The sequence below is a fragment of the Lycium ferocissimum genome, unplaced genomic scaffold (genome assembly GCF_029784015.1).
Source record: "Lycium ferocissimum isolate CSIRO_LF1 unplaced genomic scaffold, AGI_CSIRO_Lferr_CH_V1 ctg18390, whole genome shotgun sequence".
Lineage (NCBI taxonomy): Eukaryota > Viridiplantae > Streptophyta > Magnoliopsida > Solanales > Solanaceae > Lycium > Lycium ferocissimum.
The window spans coordinates 5,851-14,456 of NW_026717779.1; the positions used below are offsets into that span (position 1 = coordinate 5,851).

The following is an 8,606-nucleotide window of genomic DNA, read 5'->3' on the forward strand; positions in this document are numbered from 1 at the left end:
CGATACGCGTAGTGACCACTTATCCTTTAAAGAACATCTTGCATAAACCGGAATTATCGGTGCTAACTAAACGGGCCGTAGAGATAAGCGGGTACGATATTGAATATAGGCCCCTGACGGCCATCAAGTCACAAATCTTAGCCGATTTTCCAGTGGCGTACTTCACCCCGCCATGATCCCCGAGGCGGAGAAGGAACTTCGCTAACCCCGGGGAAAGCCACGGGTATTTGGTCATTACACACGGACGGAGCCTCGAACCTTAGAGGTTCCGGGCTTGGAATCGTCCTTAAAACCCCCTCCGGAGATGCAATCCGACAATCTATTAGGACGGTTAAATTAACTAACAATGAAGCCGAGTATGAGGCTATGATTGCAGGACTGGAATTAGCTCGGAGCATGGGGGCTGAAGTAATCGAAGCAAAGTGCGATTCTCTCCTGGTTGTCAACCAGGTGAATGACGTCTTCGAAGTCAAGGATGAACGAATGCAAAGGTATCTCGAAAGGGTCCAGGTCATACTTCACCGGTTCAAAGAATGGATCATGCGGCATGTACCAAGGGAGCAGAACTACGAAGCCGATGCGTTCGTCGCTTTGGGATCTTCGGCCGAAGGGGAAGAAATTAACCCCGGACCGTGGTGCACTTGATGAACTCGGCAATCGATAACGGGCATGCTGAGATAAACACAATGGGTTTAACTTGGGATTGGCGCAAAAAATACATCGACTATTTAAAAGATAGAAAGCTTCCGTTGACCCTAAGGAATCTCGGTCACTAAGGGCTAAAGCGGCACGTTTTTGCCGGTAGATGGCCGCCTATACCGACGATCTTTCTTCGGCCCTTTGGCCAAATGTTTAGGCCCCGGTGAAACCGAGTACGTGATGAGAGAGGCGACGAGGGACTTGTGGAAATCACTCCGGTGCGGAAGCCTTAGTCCGGAAATCATTAGAGCCGGCACTACCGGAACCGGATGGAGGAAGATGCGAAAAATTTTGTCCGAAAGTGTGACGGATGTCAAAGGCATGCCCCGATGATTCACCAGCCCGGGAGTTAGTACACTCTGCGGATATCACCCCGGCCCTTCATGAAACGGGGAATGGATATCGTTGGTCCGTCGCTACGGGCACCAGGTAAGGCCCGCTTTATTTTGTTTATGATCGACTATTTCTCAAAATGGGTTGAAGCACGTGCCTTCGAGAAAATACGAGAGAAGGAAGTTATAGACTTCATTTGGGACCACATTATTTGCCGGTTCGGTATTCCGGCCGAGATCACTTGTGACAACGGTCCACAGTTCGTTGGTGGCAAAGTCAATGATTTCCTCGAAGGACTGAAGATCAAGAAAATTGTGTCAACTCCGTATCACCCGTGTGCAAACGGACAAGCGGAATCTACTAACAAAACAATAATTCAGAATCTGAGAAAGAGACTTGAAACGTCTAAGCACCACTGGAGGGAAATATTACCGGAGGTGCTGTGGGCTTACAGAACCACATCAAAATCGAGTACGGGGGAAACACCCTTCTCGTTGGTCTACGGGACCGAAGCTCTTTTTCCGGTAGAAGTCGGAGAGCCAAGCCTCCGGTTCAATTACACCACCAAGGAATCAAACGGGGAAGCCATGGCCGTAAGTGTTTCGACCTAACGGACGAGCTACGCGAGCGCGCGCTAATCCGTATGCGTACCCCGGTAAACGAGTGAGGATAGAAAGGTACTATAACCGGAGAGCTAACTTCCGACATTTCCGAATTGGGGACTTGGTGCTTCGAAAGTTACCTTGAACACCAAGAACCCCAACGAGGGAAAACCGGGCCCGAACCGGAAAGGGCCATACAAGGTAACCAAGATAACGGCAAAGGGTCCTATCAGCTGGAATCCATGGACGGACAACTGTTGCGCAACAACTGGAATGTGGCCCATTTGAAAAGATACTACTGCTGAGGTATAAGCCCGTTTTATTTTATTCACTCACCTTTTCTTTTTGCAGGGAGCCGAGTGCCCGACGCAGTTAGCTTGTTAGGTCTGAAAACACGTGTTGCACTCTTTTCCTTAGCTCGGTTTTGTCCCAAATGGGTTTTCCGACAAGGTTTTTAATGAGGCGACAAGTACAACGTGTTACTAAAGTAAAAGTATAAATACCGGATATTCGGGGGTAACACCCTACAACCGAGGGCTGGATAGTGCTTACCCGACTGTATAGCTCGAATAAGCACTAGGGGGCTATGACGATACATTCCGATGTAAGGACCAAACGATCGAAAGTGAATCGTGTCCCTCTAATATTCACTATGGCAGGAACCGATGCCGGACCTTCTGTATCAGGTTTTGATGTAAGGACCAATCGATCAGAGCGAATCGTGTCCACTTAGAATTTGCCACGGCAAAAAACGGAAGGAAACGGATAAAGTCCTTATATGATGTACATGTACTTGCAGTTTGTTGAAAAATCAAATTAGTACATTTCGGATTTATCTTCCTTGTAAATCACTTTGCTCCAAAAATCGGGCACCAATTTATCCGTATATTCGATCCCGGACATTACAGCCGAAATACGGCAAAGGCCACAAGGTTACAGCAAACCGAGCCTATAATCTTAATACCCCCGAATGGGGACTGCTACACCAGCATTTGTTTAAGCAGAGATTCAGGTGCCCGAGCCTAATCAAAAATAAAGGAATAGCCGCAAAATATCGGCCCTAAAATGCCTAAAGTGATTCGGAGACGTCCGAATTCACAAAGCATAAATAAGCCCCACGGGCAAACTTCTCTACTCAGCTCCCGGATAAATCATGCCGGATGAAATGAAAACTCTAGTCTAACAAGCCCGAAAAATCGGCAGTTGGACAGAAATCATAACAAACATTCAAACAAAAGAACAGAAAGGATACGCTTTTTATATATACAAACTTTTTACACTTGAAATTTAAGAAAATTCAAAGTGCTGTAAAGACAAAACAAAAGGGAGTACAAGCCATAGCTTATCCGGTACGACTGGAATCAGAATGCTCGGGACTCCGTCCGTTCGTAATCATCGGAGTCGGAGTCAAGAGCTCTCTTTGCTTCTTCCTCGGTTCTTCTAGCCTCCCGAATAAGAGCGGGGAGATCGGTAAAGCCACGCTCGGCTTCCTCAAGGGTGATCCTCCGAGATCTCCACCGTTCATGTTCCACTGCAACCGTGGAATAGGCTTCGACAGCTTCTACACTCTTTAAGGCTTCTGCCAAATCGGCTTGAGCCCGGGCCATCTTGACCAAAAGCTCATTCCTCTCTACATCGAGGACACTCCGATATTGATTGGCCGAGTCAAGCTCAGCTTTGAGTATATCATTTGCCTCGGTCATCTCCCCGAGTTTGGTTCTTAGCTCATCGCACATTTGAGCTCTATCCTCGGCTTTTTGCTCAAAAACCTTCATTCTATCCACATACTTAGCACTCTCGGATTCGAGTCGTCGGTGCCTCTCGATCAAATTGGCGGCATCAGTCTTAACCGAGTTGAGTTCTCCTCGGAGTTGGGAAATGGTGGTTTCGAGCTCACTCAGCTTGGAAGAAACCCGAGCGTTGGCTTGACTAAGACCGATTTTCTCTTCCTCCGTGTCGGTTCCTTCCGCACAACCCCGGCTAACTCATCCTTCAGTCGAAGGTTCTCAGCCTTTGTTGCATCAAGCCTCGGGCTGAAGGTTAGCAAGGGACACTGCTCGGCTCAGCTCGTCTTCCTTTATTTGCAAAAGGTGCTGGAATTTCGTCGTTTCTCGACCTTGGGCATCCACTGGCCTTTAAGGTCATCAATCTCTTGTCAGTCTTGACGAAGCCCTCGTTTACAAGCACCACACTCTGCCAAAGAAGCAAAGACATTAAAAACCAGAAATTTGCATCAAGTTATAAAAGGCATGGGCTAGAAGGCCTACCCGATTGCTCGCATGCATTCCTTCGTTAATCAGGCTCTGCCAATGGATTCCGGCCATTTTCTTTTTTGTTCGAGTCCGAGACGAGGGCCTTAAGTAGCTTGCCACCCCCACCGACGAGATAAGAAACCGCAATCTTCCGGACAAGAATACCGCCGATCCGGTTCTCCTAGGTTCCACGCCAGAGCCGAAAGATGCTCACCTGTGCTCTCCCTCGCACCGAATCGGTAGATCGACTAGTCGCCCTCGTGACCCGAGCGGACGGGTAGATGGCCAATCCGGCGGGGCAGCCTCCCTAGCAGGAGGAATGTCCAAAAACATCTCATCTAGATTGTCCGGCCCAGAGCACTGGTGTGGTTGGAATGAAGACCGGCACCCGGCAAGTAAGAGGCTTCAAACCCGGCGACGGGGTCCTCTAGGCAGCAATGAGTTTCCAAGTATCTTCCAAGTGCCTCGCGTTCCGGTGCAGACTCGACTCTTGTCCCTGGGGCCCAGCCGCTCAAGTGTCCCATCTCCGTGGTCTTTGTGGGAATCTCTTTAAGACTCTTCACCCGTAATATCAACAAACTCAACGACCCAAGAGGTGTTGCGTAAAGCATTTCTTCCCCACCGGTACCGAGCCAAAGTGAGGGTCCTTCCTCGGATGAAGGGGGTGGAACCGGCAGCTTCTCCTCCGGACCGACTCAAAGGTAGGGGCCACACCGACCCCACGAACGATCACATCGGACTCTTCTTCGTCTCTCGCTGACCGGACGACGCGCCTTGCCCTTTTTCTTGGCTTGTCTCCTTTATCCGAGGTTTTTCTTCATTTTGGGCGGCAGCATAATTCCGATGACCCGCCAATCGAATGCCGTGTCGCGCAGCCTTGCTCGCCGTAGTCCCGGGTCTGGGTTTCACCGAACCTTTTGGTAAACCTAAAATCAAAGGGTTATGGATAACGGTCAAATTAAAGAAAGGCAAACAGTACATAATACTCGAACTCAAAGTGGTGTTACCGTGGTTTTGAGCAATCCATCGGCCGCGAGCCAGATTCCCCATGTCAACTCTTCGTGTGAATGGCGGTCTCAGAGCCGCTCGACCCACTCGTTCATATGTGGAATGATCGGGGGTATCCATGCCACGGCTATAGAGAAGAAAAAGGAGAACGTAAGCCCGAAGGATTAAATTAAGGAAAATAAGAATAAATTGACAAAGTTGGGTTCGAGGACTTATTGTCATTCCATTTTTCCGGAAGGGCATGTATTCCTCCGGATAATATCCGAGGTCCTCACCCGAACGAAGCGCTCTAGCCAGCCCCGGTCTCTATCTTCGTCCATTTTTTAGAAGATCGGATTCCGACCTCTCTTGGCTAATTTTATCACGCCTCCCCAAAATCGTCTTGGGGAATAAAGACGGATCAAATGTGCCATCGTGAATGGTTCCTTGGCGTTGTTGGCCAACAACCGGAGGCAAGCTACCGTCCTCCAGATTATCGGTCCAATTTGTGCGAGGGTCACATTGTAGGTCCGACACATCTCCAGTATGACCGGATCAATTTCAAAGTTCGAGCCGAGCGTGAAGGGTAAGTGTAAACGTATAAGAAGCCCTCTCGTAGTCGGTTATCGATTCATCCGACCAGAGCAAGCACTTGTACCGGACGATTGTCCCATCCCGCCGTCCGGACCGATCGAGCTTATCCTCGGTGATGGAAGAGGGATATTGTCTTACGTCGTATCCTCTATCCGAAACTAGAGAAGGCTTCTCTGCTTCAAACTCTTTGTTGAAGTTGGGTTTAATCGGCACGATATCCAAAGCCGTAGGCTCGGCCACATTCTTTCCTTCTGAGACGAGACACCGGTTCAGCCCCTCCTTGGGAGGAGACCGAGGGAATATCCCGGGGAGGTGGTTTCGGTATTGGCAGACATTTGCAATGGATGGGAGGTTGAAAATTTAATAAAGGGATGAAGGTAAGAAGATGGTGACAGAGAAGCAAATAAAATGCAACACAAATGGAAAAATGAAATGACGAGCGACACTTGAGTAGAACGGTTTTCCTTGCAAGCAAAGTTTAGGTGGCAAATATGGGTGATGAAATAACAGGATCAACGATGGAAGAGAAGTTTAAAAAGATGAAATGAAGAACAGCAGTGGAGGAAGAAGTTTGAAGTGAAGATGATGAAAGTGGAGAGAGTAAAACGAAGAAGGAAGTACGAAGGTTATATATACACGCATGGGATCGGGCGGTTACAAATCCCGACCAATCGGTGAACGCCACGTGTCCCGTAATAAATGAGGACGTGATTTGAAGGGACGTGCGTAACGGCGGCCGTGCAGCTCGCCGCCGGGGTATGACACGTGGTAGATGGCGAACAAGGTGACAATCGTTCCCGCCAAAATGAAAAGATAAGAACGAGCCAATGATCTGCTACACGTATTCATCCACTTCCCGTTACTCCGATATGATCTCGGTCCGAAAGTGTGGGGACTATCCGTATACGGTAAAAACCGGGTAAGTTTGTTCGGTGAAACTCGGGATCAAAGCAAAAGGAAGAGAACGAACGGTAGTGTCTGATCCGAAGAAGCTCTGCTTGAATTCGTTGTATCCGAAGATAACTCCTTATCGTGGTTGGTCCAGTGTCCGGTCCTCATATGGCCGAGTTGGTTGTGGCCGTTTGCCCGGTTCGAATAGAACGAAATCAGCCGTGGCCGTTAGCCCGGTTTCTTCGTGACCATTCTGATCGTGGCCGTTGGTCCGGATACCTGCTATTCGCTCGCCGCGTGCGGGAATCGCCACCGCTCGATGTACCGTACACGGTGTCAGACCGTACGACCTAACCTTATCCACATTAGGTTTTCTTTATCCTAAAGGGGGCCCATGATGTATAGGAGGCCCATAGGGGAAAACTATAAATAGGGATCATTCTCTCATTTTTTAGGGTTGGCTTTTCTGATCCAAGAGCTTTGTACTTCAAATATATTATAAAATTTCTCTTGCCTAGTGTTCTTCAGATTTTAGTCCTAAGTTATAACGGATCAGCTTTTTATTAAATCTCTTTATTCAGTATTGCATCTAACATATATAGATATATAAAAAGCTTGTCTCAAAGACATAGATCTAAACGTCTTAGCTCAGCCTTTAACATATCAGCTTACTATTCGCTCAAGCCCTTAATAAACCAAATAGATTCGACTTTCTTTTATTCCTCAAAGTATAGATTAAAGTACCACATATCCTTTGCCTCATTTACAAATTTAAATGAAAATGGAGGGAGTAATTAATTTTATTTAATTTTGTAAAATGACAAATATTTGAAACAAGTATTTTAAGTAACCTTCACAACTACTACGGGACAAAGGAAGTATGGTCAAAGAAACTACCTACCTTAATTTGTCATTTCACCCACTCAAAATTAAAAAGAACCAACTGAAAGAATTATTGTTAGTACGACCTGCTATTAGTGCACAAACTAATTAGAAATATTACAATTCTTTTGGTCAATGTAATCCTCTTTAATCTTGGCAAAATATCGAATTCATACAAGAGGTCGAGCTTGAACTTTAAATATGAAAATCTTGAGAAGGCAACAAACTACTTTGACCCATCAACAAAAGTAGGCCAAGGAGGAAATGGTTCTCAGACATACAAGGGACTCGTCTAATGGGAAGATAGCTGCAGTTAAGAGATTGTTTTTCAATACAAAGGAATGGGTTGACGAGTTCTTTCAATGAGGTTAACCTCATCCATGGGGTTGAACACAAAAATCTTGTCAAGTTGTTGGGTATAAAGATCAAGGCCCCGAGAGCCTCCTCGTCTATGAATTTGTTCCCAAGAGGCCTAGATCAATACCTCAATGGTACGTTATTATACGTGAGAATACCTAAAGACCTACTAAATTTGACGCGTTTATACCCGTATCTCTTAAACTATACTTGGTCCTAATTAACTCATATACTTGGCTTTGATATAATCGTTACCGCTCAAACAATAATTGATCCTAGTTACCCCCTATATCTAGCTTTTATATAATCTGTTACCCCCTACAAAGAAAAATAGTAAAAGAAGAAAACATGTATTTTAATGGACCCATATATATATGGAAGGAGAAAGGAAATAGCCGTTGGAATGACTAAATATAAAATGAAATGTTGTTTTGGATTTTTTTACACATCAGATTAATATGAGTTTGCTGTTATTTTACACTACCACACGCCAAACATATTTGAAGTCACTTGAATACAAAAGCCAAATATTGAGGATAACTAGGACCAGACATAGTTTAAGGGGGATTTGAATAACACGCGCCTTTTAGGAGTCTTTAGATATTCTTCCTATTAGATATCAATGAGTTCCCACATCGAGGAATGAGGGAGCACTTTATGCAGCTTTCAATTAGGGACTTCTCGATTGAGTTACCGAATTTCTCGTTGTGTAGATAAGACAGGATAAAGATTCTAAGTTGGGAAGAACGTTTACGCATTATAGTCGGAATAAGCGTAAGGCCTTGCATTCCTCCATGGAGGTTCAGAGATAAGAATCATCCATAGGGACATCAAGAGCTCCAATGTACTTGTGGATGAAAAATTTGACGCGAAAATTGCTGATTTTGGACTTGCTCGGTGTCTTCCAGCTGGTAAAACTCACCATAGCACTGGAATTGCTGGCACATTGTAAGAAAAGATAAAAATACCATTCACAAACAATGGCTTTCTTTTAATCGTTAATTAGTGA

General features: G+C 46.0%; 1 pseudogene; it reads left to right on the forward strand.

The window, feature by feature from the left end:
* Positions 1-5,298: 5,298 nt before the first annotated feature.
* LOC132042846 (cysteine-rich receptor-like protein kinase 42) lies at positions 5,299-8,549 on the forward strand (annotated as a pseudogene).
* The last annotated feature ends 57 nt before the right edge of the window (positions 8,550-8,606 follow it).